Here is a 13,877-nt window from a genome sequence, read left to right as displayed (position 1 = left end):
ACATGGAGGAAGAGGAGGAGGACGAGGATGAGGACGAGGAGGAAAAATTGTTAGAACCAGAGGAACTAGAAGCCTGCTGTGCAATGGTATCTCCTACAAATACCTAGGAAACCACCCTTAAAGTCACAACAATATTGGTGCCTTAATGAGACCAGAGCTAGGATGTGACTTTCTTTATACGGAAAGGGAAAATATCTCATGGGCCCCATCCTCAGATAAAGAACTACAGGCAATCAAGGACCAGTGAAAGAGGGAGAATTAGTCTTAGTGTTACCCCCTTAATTGATTATCCAACACCAAGTGGTTAGCCCAGAAACTATATGCACACAAGCATCAGTAAGCAGACTCAACAGATTGTATTTCCATCTTATGTGTTACTATGTGTGTTTATGTGTATATGGTTCCTATACATGATTTCCCTATACCAAGTGGTTAGCCCTGAAACTATGTACACACAAGCAACACTAAACAGACTCATCTGGTTATATTTCTATGTTATGTTTTCATATGTGTGTAGTTATAGGTATGTGTGTGTGTATGTATAAATGACTATAGAGTAAGGAGACTCATGGGAGAAGTTGGAGGGAAAGGACACACAAGCGGTTAAATGGAGTAAAGAGAAGGGGAAAATAATATAATACTATTGTAATTACAAACATTTTAAGTGAAAATCAAAAAGTTACAAGTATATTAACTTTGGTGTATAGAAATCAATATCAGAAATAAATAATATTTTAAAGAAACACTACCAATTCAAAATATGAAAGTATTACTATGTCCAACAAAAGGATAAATCTGATAAATAGTTTGAATTAAATAGTAGCATCAGAAACCCAAACCCTTCACACTACAATGCTCTTTATGTGACAGTTTAGGGACTAGGAAATCATAGGGATGACTGGATGCCAGACACTGAGGGTGAGGGTAATTGGCTTCAAGTTTATGCGGGAACTTTTTAGGGTAATAAAAATATTTTGAATCTTGAGCATGGTAGTGCTTATATGGGTATGTAAATCTGTCAAAATTCATTGACTCCTATACTTTAAATGGGTGAATTTTATTGTGTGTAAAATATACTTCAATAAACATGGCATAAATATTTAAAAAAAAAAAGAACAGATAAACACTGTCAAACTCTTTTAAAGGTCAGACAGACATCTAGTTTGTCTTTTCCCTTCTTACATCAAAAGCTAGGAGGCACCTGCCACCTGCCAGGATGCTTTCGACTCAGATAACCAGAACACGTTTGCACAGTCAACTATCCAACAGTAACAAAAGATGACAAATTCTCCACAGGCATTGTATCAGCTCACTGCTCCATTTGGAGAGAAGAGGGAGAGTCCAGTGGGAGTCATTGTCTCAGGCTACATTGCCTTATCAGTGAGTCTAAGGGGAGATGTTCTGAAGATGCAATACTTACAACATCAAATAGAAAGTTATTTGTCCACAGCATAACAGAACAAAATGTAATCAACCAGTATATGAAAGGTTTGCCCACAGAAATGTTTCGATGACAGCTTTTCCATTTTTAAATTCTTTCTTTTATTTTGGGGGATGATAATATAATTACATCTCTTTTTCCGTTCCTTTTATTGTCTTCAAAGCCTCTCAAATATTTTTCCTTGGTCTCTTTCAAATTCAGGTCTTCTAAAATTAATTATTACATACATAAATCTATTAATTTGTAATGGATTTTTATAAATAATGAGTTGAAATGTTCACATTGTACATCTCTCAGAGATTTATAATGCACATCAGCAAATAAAATGTTCTTGATAAATTTTAAATTAAGTGAATCTATTTATTCTTTTCCAGATACGTTACTGTAACATGTAGCTACCATGGAGGCTTTTCCTTTCTCTACCTGACCTCACCCTGTGAAATGGAGTTTTGTGAAATGGGTTTCTGACAATGAAATTGGTCAAGAAGGACATTAAGGAAAGAAAAATATTCACACAAAATAACAGCTCTGATGTGCATATTGGTAGTAGGGGGAGGGAAGACACCCAAAATGGCACTGAAGGACCTCAGAGTTGTGGGAAAACATTGTCTTCTCAGACAGCACACTTTCACAAAGATGACACGAGTTACTAAACACAGGAGGAAACTAGCAATTTATTTCCTTTTGCACATGTTACACCCGGTTCTGAGTACTCAATAATTACAGTAGGGAATAGATGTTAGAGAAGCAGACATAAAATGAAATCTGCCTTGAGTCCTAACCAAAAAAGATAGTTGTCACTAAATGATAAAATACATTAAGAGCTGGCACAGTTAATGTTCTAATAACAATAAAATGTCTTAAACTTAAAAAAATCAATGCATAAAATGATTTGTAAATAATATCATCTAAACAACCACCATGATGACTGCCATGATTGTTCTGTAGCTGTGAGAAAATACCCTGACCACAAGGAACTTAAAAAGGAGAAATGGTTTGTTTTTGTTCACCTGTTATAGTCCATTGCTAAGCTAGGAACCCAAACAGATCATGGAGGAAAGCGTCTTAACCGGCTAATTCTTGGGCTCACAGGAGTTCCCTTGTAGAAGTCAGGACCTCTTGCCCAGAGAAGGTGCTGCAGCATGTGCTGGGCCATCCTGCTTCCTGCATAGACATGTTTAACAATCAACCTGATCCTGCATCCTTCATAGACCTGTTAACAGTCAACCAGATACAGTAGTGACTCAAGAGAGGCTCATTGTCCAGGGGATCTCAGGCATTTACTGTTAACTGGGAAGGTCGCTAAAACAGTTTGTTGCTGTCCGTTTTAAAATCATACAGAATGAAGAAGTAGGGGGAATACAAAGAGTTTATAAACCTGGAGAGAAAGGGTTCTCCCTCTCTAATCAGAAAATGTGTTGCCCTCAGCGTTCACATTTGTGGTCAGCATGCTCATAGCTGTGGGAGGCAATGCAGGGCTTCTTAGTTAAAGCTCCAACCTTCTAGAGAAAGCATAGAAGTCGGGCACCCAGTGAAATGCAAAGAATACAGGAAGTTCTGGAGAAGAAAGAACTCTGGCATCCAAACCCATCAGACTGCTTCACATCGAATGGACCCTAATGATCTAAGCACATCACTAAAACGGAGAAATTGAAACAATGCATTGTTGAAATAGAACCTAGCATGCCCTAGCTACAAGAAACTCACAGAAGATATGATTATGATGACATTGTAGGCTAAAATTCAATGAATAGGAAAACACGTTTACTCAAAATAATAATGAGTGAAAGGAATCTTGGGTTGTTATGCTTCATGATACACAGTATACTCCAGGGGAAAGTTGAACAGACATCCCACTAGGTTCTAGATTGCGTTCTCTTGCAGTGATAACCGCCATGACATAAAGCAAAATAGGACAGGGGAAGATTGTTTTCATTTATACTTTCAGGTCATAAGCCATTGTTGAAGGAATCCTAGGCAAGAACTCAAGCAGAAATTGAAGCAAAACCATTGAGAAATTCTGCATATTAGCTTGCTCTCAGATTTGTTTTCAGGCTCATATTCAGCTAGCTTCTGTATGGAGCACAGGCCCAATATTCATTCAATGAACAGGGCTACCCAGAATAGGCTGCACCTCTGAATTTCATTAACAAAACAAATGTTCCTCAGACATGCTCTTAGGACCATCTGATCAAATCAGTTCCTTAGTTGAGGTTTCTTCTTCATAGCTGACTACAGGCTGTATGCATTTGACAAGAAAACCTGAGCTCCACAGAAGCTAATAGAGTGAGTGAGGGACCAAAGACATAGCTGAGCCTATAAAATGCTTGCCACACAAGCATGAGAACATGAGCTCAAATTCTCAAAACCCACGTAAAAGAAACAAATGTTTGCTTGTGGTGACACACAAGCCTTATTCTGGTATTAGAGAGATAGGTGCAAAACCACAGGCTGGCCAGCCCAGTCTAATGAATGAGCCCCTATAGATCCTAAATGAGCACCTCCGTCTCAATAAAAGGGATGGGTTTGTACAAACAGCATCTGAGGGTTGATCTCTGGCTTTCACACACACTCAGTCACACTCACTTACACACACACACACACACACACACACTCATATACTAGAATCCATCATAAATAATACTGAACATAATTACCTATGAATAAGAAACAATGTCAGCATTTTATGAGTATCTCAAAGAATTGAATGGAGAGGACAGCCTCTGGTGATGTGATTTACAAGCTGCCAGACCTGAGGTGTATACATTTGTACACCCAGTAAGGACAGTAATAAAAGACATGTATCTAACAAGCTTGAAGATGACCAGCGTTTATTCCTATTTCTCATCACATATCACTAAATAAACTCAATGAACGCACAAAGGAACAAAATCTAGGTTTTGTTGTTATTATTTTAGCCAGAAATTTATAAGAATAACTTACATTGTCACCAACAGAATAAAGAATTGTGAACTCACCAGACGCCATAATGATCATAATTACATATGAACATGAAAAGGGAAATGTCAGAACATTAAGAAAAATGGAAGGGAATGGAGAATAGAAATAAAATCCCGTGATTACAAAAGTAGTGGGTTTTCTGATCAGCCAGTTAGAACGAACAGACAAGAAATCAGCAAAGACATGAAAGAACTAAGCATGCCATCAAACAATAAGCTCAACTTTGTATTTATAGAATTCTTCACACCAGACAGCGAGGTGCTCATTATTCTTAGGTGCACATACAGTATTCATCAAGAGCTAGTTTCTGATTCATAAAAGAAGCCTAAGCAATATAAAAGAAGTTGTCAGCATACAAAAACATGTTCTCTAACCATAATTGAATTAACTATGAATCAATAGCACAAAGATAAAAGGTAAATCTTCCAATCCCAGCTAATTAAACAACATTCTCTTAAATGGGCCATGGAAACTTTTGAGTAGTCCATGAGATTTCAAAGAGAAAGGTTCGAGAGAAAGTAGAAAGTTGTTTTTACCAGGAATAAAGTGAAGATGCAATCATAAAATAAGAAGAAAATGAAGATAGAGTCATACTCTATGGAAAGCTGCACACATGGGAATACACACTTTATTATGAAAGAACAAGAAAGCTCTACAGTAAAAATAGAGAAGGAGTTTTGGGAGAGTTCTCAGTTTTCTACATATTTAGAGGAACATTACATTGCTGAGCCATCCCAGTCCTGAGAATTTTCCCCACAGAAATGAAGAATGTCCATACAAAAATACCTTTAGGTACATATAGGTATACACTATCAACTGGCAGTGCCTAATTATGCATGTCCACACACTGAGCCAATAATGACCAATAAAAGTAATGGACTGCTAACAAATGAAGCAGTGTGGATGAGTCTCAAACATCACACAAAACAAAGAGGCCAGACTCCCCATTAAAATGAAAGTGAGCATTTGGTGTCCTTCCTAAAATTCTCAAATTAGGGACAGTTCAGTATGATTTAACCACAAAGACTCATGCTATTTATCAGATGCTGTTGTGTTGGAATTCTGCCCCATGGAGACAGTTCTAAAAGGTGATGGAAAATAAAGAAAGGAGAAAAAGGTGCTCCCTACATATGCATGTGCATACGTGTGTATGTGTGTGCATGTATGTTTGTGTATGCATGTGTGTATGTGTGTGCATATGTATGTGCGTGTGTGTTTGCATGCATGTGTGTGTTTTATTTTACTGAGATATTGTGGGTTTCTTTTTAACAGCTATACAACAGTTTCTAAACTTCTATCGCTTTCATTACATTTTATTTGCAAATCAAATGGTGACTTCATTAGAGTTCAACTTACAGGCATGATGATGTTTGTAATATGCTGTGAATGTTCTGATGTTGTCATCTTCTATAGCTTAAGAGGAAATATTGACATTTAAAGAAAATCAAAGCAGCATCCGAGAACACAAGATCTGTTCTTGGTACTCAAGAAAGTCAGTTCTGGACCTTAGGTAGGAAAGGGAACTCTGTTCTCTTGTTCCTTGTTGATCACCACCACGCTCAAATTGAAGCAGGTGGCGAGTTGTGCACTGTTCTTACCTAAGAGCTCTGGAATCTATTAGGATTGTTCCTATCAGTTTCCTGTTATTACTCCTCTTTCTATCACATGAAGAAAATATTAGTGCTTCATCCTTGATTTCAAACTTCATCATCTAATGTGAGGTAGTGTATCTTGATGAGAAATAACCTGCTTCTAGCATGGACCAGAGATATTCAGGACAGCTGGGAATACTTTACAATGACAGAAAGCCAAGAATGGGTCAAAAGAAAGTGTGTGTGTGTGTGTGTGTGTGTGACAAATATGAAAATAGATATGTTACTCTCCAAACAAATACTATTCAACCCAAAGGGGACAAGTTATACCATATCCCTTCAAGTTCTTTTAGTCGTCCTCATTACAGAATGCAGTTCATTCTCCTAGCTTCTAGAACATGGAAACAGTCCTCAGGACTGATGTTCATAAGAATAAAACTATACATAAATAATAACATGGGAAATACAATAGATGTTCCACCTAAAAATTATCTCTTTAAAGCATAACTTCAAAACACAAACTACTAATTTGAAAAAATACCTGTGCGTAAATCTTATCTCAAGGTATTTTCGAGATACTGATGAAATATTTTAATATTTCAGAGAAACTCATTGAAATGCTCTTATAACTATGTAAATTAGTTAAGATTCAGATAAATAAATAACATTAATTAGAACAAAAATATGTCTTTTTTTCCCTCAGCCAGTAGTAAATTCCATTCATTATTTTTTATTTATTATTTTTTTTTTTTTGATTTTTTGAGACAGGGTTTTTCTGTGTAGCCCTGGCTGTCCTGGAACTCACTCTGTAGACCAGGTTGGCCTTGAACTCAGAAATCTGCCTGCCTCTGCCTCCCAAGTGCTGGGATTAAAGGCGTGTGCCACCATTGCCTGGCAATTCCGTTCATTTTTACCTATGTCTTCTTCAAGGCACAGTGTGTATGCATGTTGCATGTCCATGTGTGTGGTGTTCAAGTGAGTGTGCATGTGTGGAGCTTAGGGCTCCATGTCAGATGACTTTTCTATAATTGTTTGTCTTTTCATTACCTCTCCTCATTGAGTCCTGTGTACGTATGGGTGGGGCATTGCTATAATGTATGTACTGAGGTCAGAAGACTAACTTCAGGAATCAGTTCTCTTCTTTTACTGTGTGGCTCTTGGGAGTCCAATTCACACTGTCAGGCTTATTGGCCAGTGCCCTTAGCTAGTGTAACATCTCACACAATGTCCACCTTAGTTTTGAAGTGTGAGATTTTCACTGAACCCAAAGCTCACTATTTTGGCAAGAGGAGCTGAGCAGCGAGCTTCAGGCATCCTTCTGAGCCCACTTCCGCCCAGCTAGATTTTAAGTAGACTTCATCACTCTGTTTTTAACTTGGGTTCTGAGGATCCAGACACGGGTTGTCACACATGCACAGTAAGCTCTAACTCTCTTTCCGTAAGCAATTTACCAGTCACATCTAAAAATTTGAAAATTAACATATGGGAAATACAATAGACATTACACCTAAAAATTAGCTTCTTAAAGCATAATTTCCAAGAACAGACTACTAATTTAAGAAAAACATAATCTGTACATAAATCTCAAAACACTATTTTCCACATATTGATAGAATACTTTTAGAAAATGTTTCAGTATTTGATGGAACACTCACTGAAATGCTCTTAAAACTGTGTATTGATTTTTCTAATGGATTTGCTGCCTTTAAATCTATGCATTCATGTCCTTCTAGGTCTTTACAGTAAAAATTTCATCATACTTTGTTTGCTGGTTGACCATTCACAGCCTTTTAAAAGTCAAGGATTTGTTGTCAGCATCTGAAATTAAATAAAGTAACTCACAGCCTTGTAAGTTCCATAAACAACATTTTAATTGGAGATAGCTTCATTCTATAAAACTTGTTAGTTTCTGGCGAGCTAACTAACATGAGTAATGAGTAATGAGTATGAGTAACTAACATGAGTATGAGTAATGAGAACTGCGGATGGAGTTGGTTTGGCTAGCAATACTTCACGTTAAGTACTGTGATGATGACACTGTCCATAACATTTTGAGTTTTGACTTTCCAGTCCCACGCGCCATGCTTGCTGCTGATATTCTTTGTGATGCTGAGATATGGCCTAAGCTGCCACCCCTGGTCAGTTTCCCATTATCAATTGTAAACAACAAGATGTGCTACCAAAGACTGAGCTTCGAATTTAAAAATGAAGTCTTCCATAGGAGTCCTTTTCAAATAATGATGAACCTACTAGGAAGCAACTAAATTTTAAATGAAGAAATGCACAATATATCTTTATGAATACACATGCACACATATGGAAATCCACGGAAGGAATTTAATTGAATAAAAAATAATATTAATATTATATATTATGGGCTTGGTTTCAAGCACCAAAGGAAAGTGTTTTGCACATAATATGTTTCATGAATGTTAAGCCATGTAGGAAATTGTTTTCTTTTTAAGACTGCCTGGTTAAAATGAGGAACTGAAATAGAGACAGGAGTACTGACACTGTTTTTGATTGGGATTTTTGAAACATAAAAATTCTGTACTGTAGGATGATTTAAAGGGATGTCTGACTCACGCACACTTGCTTTAGAACAAAGGCAACGATCTAGCAGAGGAAAGCTGCCTAGAGATGTTAGCCGGGTCTGCCTACACACCTGCCCACCTGACTGCATGTGCAAATTTGCAAGAAAAGGAAACAGCCCTGTGTTCAGTCCAGGTAAAGGATATTTTATGTACCCTCCTCACTGAAATCAAAGCACAATGCCTTTAATCCCAGCACTTGGGAGGCAGAGGCAGGCGGATTTCTGAGTTCGAGGACAGCCTGCTCTACAAAGTGAACTCCAGGACAGCCAGGGCTATACAGAGAAACCCTGTCTCAAAAAACCAAAAAAAAAAAAAAAAAAAAAAAAGAGAAAGAAGAAGAAGAAGAAGAAGAAGAAGAAGAAGAAGAAGAAGAAGAAGAAGAAGAAGAAGAAGAAGGTGGTGGTATTTCTGTTTTTTTTGTTTTGTTTGTTTCTTTTTTGTTTTTTTGGGGGGAGTGTTGCTTTGTTTTGTTTTGTTTTGTTTTGTTTTTTTCGAGACGGGGTTTCTCTGTATAGTCCTGGCTGGCTGTCCTGGAACTCACTCTGTAGACCAGGCTGGCCTCCAACTCAGAAATCTGCCTGCCTCTGCTTCCCAAGTGCTGGGATTAAAGGCGAGCGCCACCATGCCCGGTTTAAAAAGCATGGGGTTTCTCTTTCTCTCGAGCCAGAAGAGGTGAGGAAAATGGCAGAGGGTGAGACTTTCTCCTTTTCCCCTTTCCCCTTTCCCCTTTCCCCTTTCCCCTTTCCCCTTTCCCCTTTCCCCTTTCCCCTTTCCCACATGAGGGAAGCTTTATATCTTGGTCTCTTCCTCCTTGTACTGAGTCTTGATGATCTCTTCCTTCTTTGCCTGGAGGCGCTCCTCCCGGGGCTTTCTTGCTTCCTTGGTCTTAGACCTGCGAGCCTCAGCCTGGTCAGCCAGGAGCTTCTTGCACGGCCTTGTCTGCCTTCAGCTTGTGGCTGTGCTCCATGAGAATCCACTTGCTTTTGAATACATTCCATTTGACTTTCAGGTACAGGCTATGATACATACGGTGGGCAATCTTCTTAGATTCCCGGTATCTCCTGAGAAGCCAGCACAGAATCCTCATCTTTCTCATCCAGGTCACCTTCTCGGCATCTGAGCATTGGCAGTACCCTTCCCCTTCCCTATGCCCATATGCCTGCCCTTCTGTCCTTTCAAGGTGTTTTTCCGGCATTGAGCTCAGGAATGGATAGTCACAGGCTTTCAGATGATCAGTCCACGTTTGATCAACTTCCTGATCTGCTGACTGGTGTTGGCACTGGCGATTTCATTGATCTCAAGGGGGCCCAACCAGAATTTTTTACCACAGCAGAGGACTCTAGAAGCAAGCCCCTTCTGTGGTCCGAGCATACTCATGGCTGCAGACGCAGTTGCGAAAGACAAGACTCACTTTCTAAGAGTGAGAAAAAGAAACAGTAGTGATGGGTCTACTTTCTGCCTGATGTGTTCCACCGGCCCTTATAGCAGTCAATAGCATTTTTCCTTCTTCAGAGGGGAAGAGGGAAACTTTGAGAAATCAGCTCTGCTTTAATACTTCCTCTTCCATTGTTGACGTCTAAGTGATTTCGTGCAAAGTGACATAAGCACTAAAATTATGAATTGACAAGCTGGAAATTTATACGTTTCCAAACTGTCGTCAAGTCACTCTGCCCTCCTAAGATTTGCATGCAGGAGAACCTGAGCTAGGGACCTCAACAGTCAACTTAAGACAATAGTTAAAAGCAGGCTCTACTCTACATGCCTATAATCTCAGTGGCCTGGAGGAAGGGACAGGAAGATCCAGTTTAACCAATATTACTTTCACACACTAACAGTCATGCACTCCACTTAGCTCTGCACCAAGCTGGGAAACAAGAAACCCTAAAACAACTTGTTACTTAATATAAGCCATGCAAGTTAATAGCTTCATCGATGAGTTTAAATTTACACTTGATATATGTATGCATGTATGTATGTATGTATATATGTATGATATATTATGATATACATAGAAGGGCAGAAATACCATACATCCTAAGTTAAGAAGCCATCCTCTTTATGATCTTAGGAATCTTATTTGACTGAAGTGTCCTCTGTGTCTTCAACATACTCCCTCCAAACCTATGTCCTGCATCTCGATGACATGGAAACTTAGAGTGCCTACTCTGTGAATTGCCACGGATTTATATTCTCTAGCTGTCCAATTCTATTCGAATGGATCAAGAGTATGAGACACATTTTCCTGGATGAAAAGTAATGTTTTTAAATTCCATACTAAACTTCCCTTTTAAAGAAATGAATGGCATTCTGCCCCGAGACATAATACAATTATCATTCCTTTAACCATGGCTGTCCTTACCCTATTCCTGTTCCTTCACAGTGCTTTGGGCAAGTGTCTTAGTTAGGGTTTCTATTCCTGCACAAATATCATAACCAAGAAGCAAGTTGGGGAGGAAAGAGTTTATTCTGCTTACACTTCCATACTGCTGTTCATCACCAAAGGAAGTCAGGACTGGAACTCAAGCTGGTCAGAAAGCAGGAGCTGATGCAGAGGCCATGGAGGGATGTTCCTTACTGGCTTGCTTCCCCTGGCTTGCTCAGCCTGCTCTCTTATAGAACCAAGACTACCAGCCCAGAGATGGTCCCACCCACAAGGGGCCTTTCCCCCTTGATCACTAATTGAGGAAATGCCTTACAGTTGGATCTCATGGAGGCATTTCCCCAACTGAAGCTCCTTTCTCTGTGATAACTCCAGCTGGGTCAAGTTGACACAAAACTATCCAGTACAGCAAGTGTAACCCTTGCTGTTTATTTACTATGCTGAGTATGGCCATTCAGACTCAACAGATACAAGGTGAAAATAAGACCACTCTCGCTTTTACTCATTGCTATTAACCCGCAGTTTTCTCTTGTTTCTGCTCGTGGTTATTGGCATGAGAATTTGAAGCTTCTGTCTAGCCTATCTCTGACTTCTTAAGGCAAAAGGGCAGACGAACTTTTAGAAAGATCGCTTAGCCAATGAAGGTTTAGCTTCAGCCTTTGTGTTGAATTTTAAAGACTAAGTCCAAGATTTTCATCCCCTATTCATAACTTTATTCACAAATGGATGCCATGTTTTTCTCTACCCACAATTGCAATGACTTCCACATCTAATACTCTGATATCAGTATAGAGAAGGGATTTTTCTATCTCCTCATAAAAAGGAAAATAAGCCGGGCGGTAGTGGCGCACGCCTTTAATCCCAGCACTTGGGAGGCAGAGGCAGGTGGATTTCTGAGTTTGAGGCCAGCCTGGTCTACAAAGTGAGTTCCAGGACATCCAGGGCTACACAGAGAAACCCTGTCTTGATAAACAAAAACAAACAAATAACAAACAAAAAAAGCAAAGTAGACATTTGTGACCTGTTGAAAACAGTTTTATAGGAGGTTAGCTAACATATCGATGGCATCTTTGAAGCAAAAGCTGTGTCATGATGCCCAGGTACAGTTTAAAGATGAAAACTAACATGACCTTTTACAAGCTAATAGGGCCATCGAAGTAAATAGAACCTAAGTCTGGGTTTAGTCGCATATCCATAGAATAAGAAGACCCAGAAAGGCGGTAGTCCACCTTTAAAAACAATTGCCTCAATTTCTAGTTCTGGAATCCATGACAAAATGCAGCTCACAGCTTTTACCAAACCACAGACATATACATTTGATAAGAGAGATCTGGACTCAATTTAAAGCACAAAGATTTCATTTAATTTCCCAAAGGGCAAAATGATGATAAAAGAAAAACTAATCTTTAGACTGTGAGTGGAATGCTTGTGGTTGTGGCGATATTCTACATTATAAAGAGTAAGTAGGTGGGGTGCCCTGTCTACTACTCCCTAGCTGCTTTAACTCTCCAAAGCAGGGGTGAGGCTCTGAAAGTCACAGGAATCTCTATGCATTGTGTCCTCTAACTCTTGCCTCCAGTGGAGCTGTCCAAGATGTTTATGGAGAAAACCAATAATTTTGCTTGCAAGCAGTCATCCTTGGAATGTAAACATACGAAGAATCTCCTGATTAGTGAGGTCTAGCGGACCTCAGCATTAACCTGGGCGCCCCAACAGCAAACTGAGGACATGTGAGACCTGTGAAAGGGGAAGCGCAAGAGGTAACGGTGGGATTGAACAAGGAAACATTTTGTTAGAACTTGCAGAAATGTGGCAATGGCAGACAATGCAAATAAACAATGGTCGGTGTTTATGAATATGGCTATAAATCTGTGCACATTTATAAATGAAATTTGCTTCTGCATACAAAATACTCACTTCCTTGAAGACAGAATTAACTTCAAAGAAACTGCTAAAGTTTTATTCTCTCCCCTGAGAATCCCTCCCACCAAACGCATAACCTTTTCAATGATTTTGCCTATTTCACGTTACGAACAAAAACTAATTTTTGTTCTAGTCAGAAGACAATCCAGGACAAATACTGTGGCCTTATAAGATGTGCTATCAGTACTATTTTCCAAATGGTTAATTTCTAACAATAAAGCCAATTTCCCTTTAGCCAGTGAATGTCATGTTTTCTCATCTACAGAAAGCCAGGCTTCTTCTGTGGTCTGCAGATTACAGACAGTTCTTGATGAGTGTCAGCTTGTACTTGCCTCTCCTGACTCAGTTCCTTTGATTGTCAAAGTAGTGAGCTTCAGGTTTGAACCTGTGGCCTTTTTATATACAATATAATATATGCTATTTCAAATATATAACTAGATTTAGGTAAAAGAGAGTCTTTACCTATTGTAAATCTCTAGGTGAATAACACCCTGGATACTACCTTGTACTTGCATTCCTGACTTGATAAATTCAGAACATTTCCCAAGTTGTCTTATTTAGGATTACTATTGCTGCAATGAAGCATCTTGAAAAAAAGCAAGTTTGGGAGAAAGGGTTTATTTGAATTATACTTCCACATAGTAGTCCATCATTGGAGGAAGTTAGGACAGGAAGTCACACAGGGCAGGAACTTGGAGTAATTTATCCAGAGACCATGGAGAGATAAGGGTTACTGGCTTGGTCACCGTGGCTTGTTCAATCTCCTTTCTTATATAACCCATGACCGTCAGCCCAAGGATGGTGCCACCAAGGATAGGCTAGAAACTCCCCCATCAACCATTAATTAAGAAATTGTCCTACAGCAGGATCTTTTGGAGGCATTTTTTTCTTTCCAAAGGATCTCTTCTTTGAGTCCAGCTTCTGTCAAATTAACATGAGACTAGTCAGCACTCAAGGGCTATAATGAGAAACATGTGCTTGGATTA

General features: G+C 39.0%; 1 pseudogene; it reads right to left on the bottom strand.

Annotated features, from left to right (window-relative positions):
- Positions 1–9,377: 9,377 nt before the first annotated feature.
- On the bottom strand, positions 9,378–9,965 carry LOC110285331 (large ribosomal subunit protein eL19 pseudogene; annotated as a pseudogene).
- Positions 9,966–13,877: the final 3,912 nt, after the last annotated feature.

Source organism: Mus caroli, unplaced genomic scaffold (genome assembly GCF_978045245.1).
Source record: "Mus caroli unplaced genomic scaffold, Mus_caroli_1 scaffold_20, whole genome shotgun sequence".
NCBI classification, from domain to species: Eukaryota; Metazoa; Chordata; class Mammalia; order Rodentia; family Muridae; genus Mus; species Mus caroli.
The sequence above is the reverse complement of the archived record's forward strand: the minus strand, read 5'-3'. Positions and strand labels throughout refer to the sequence as shown.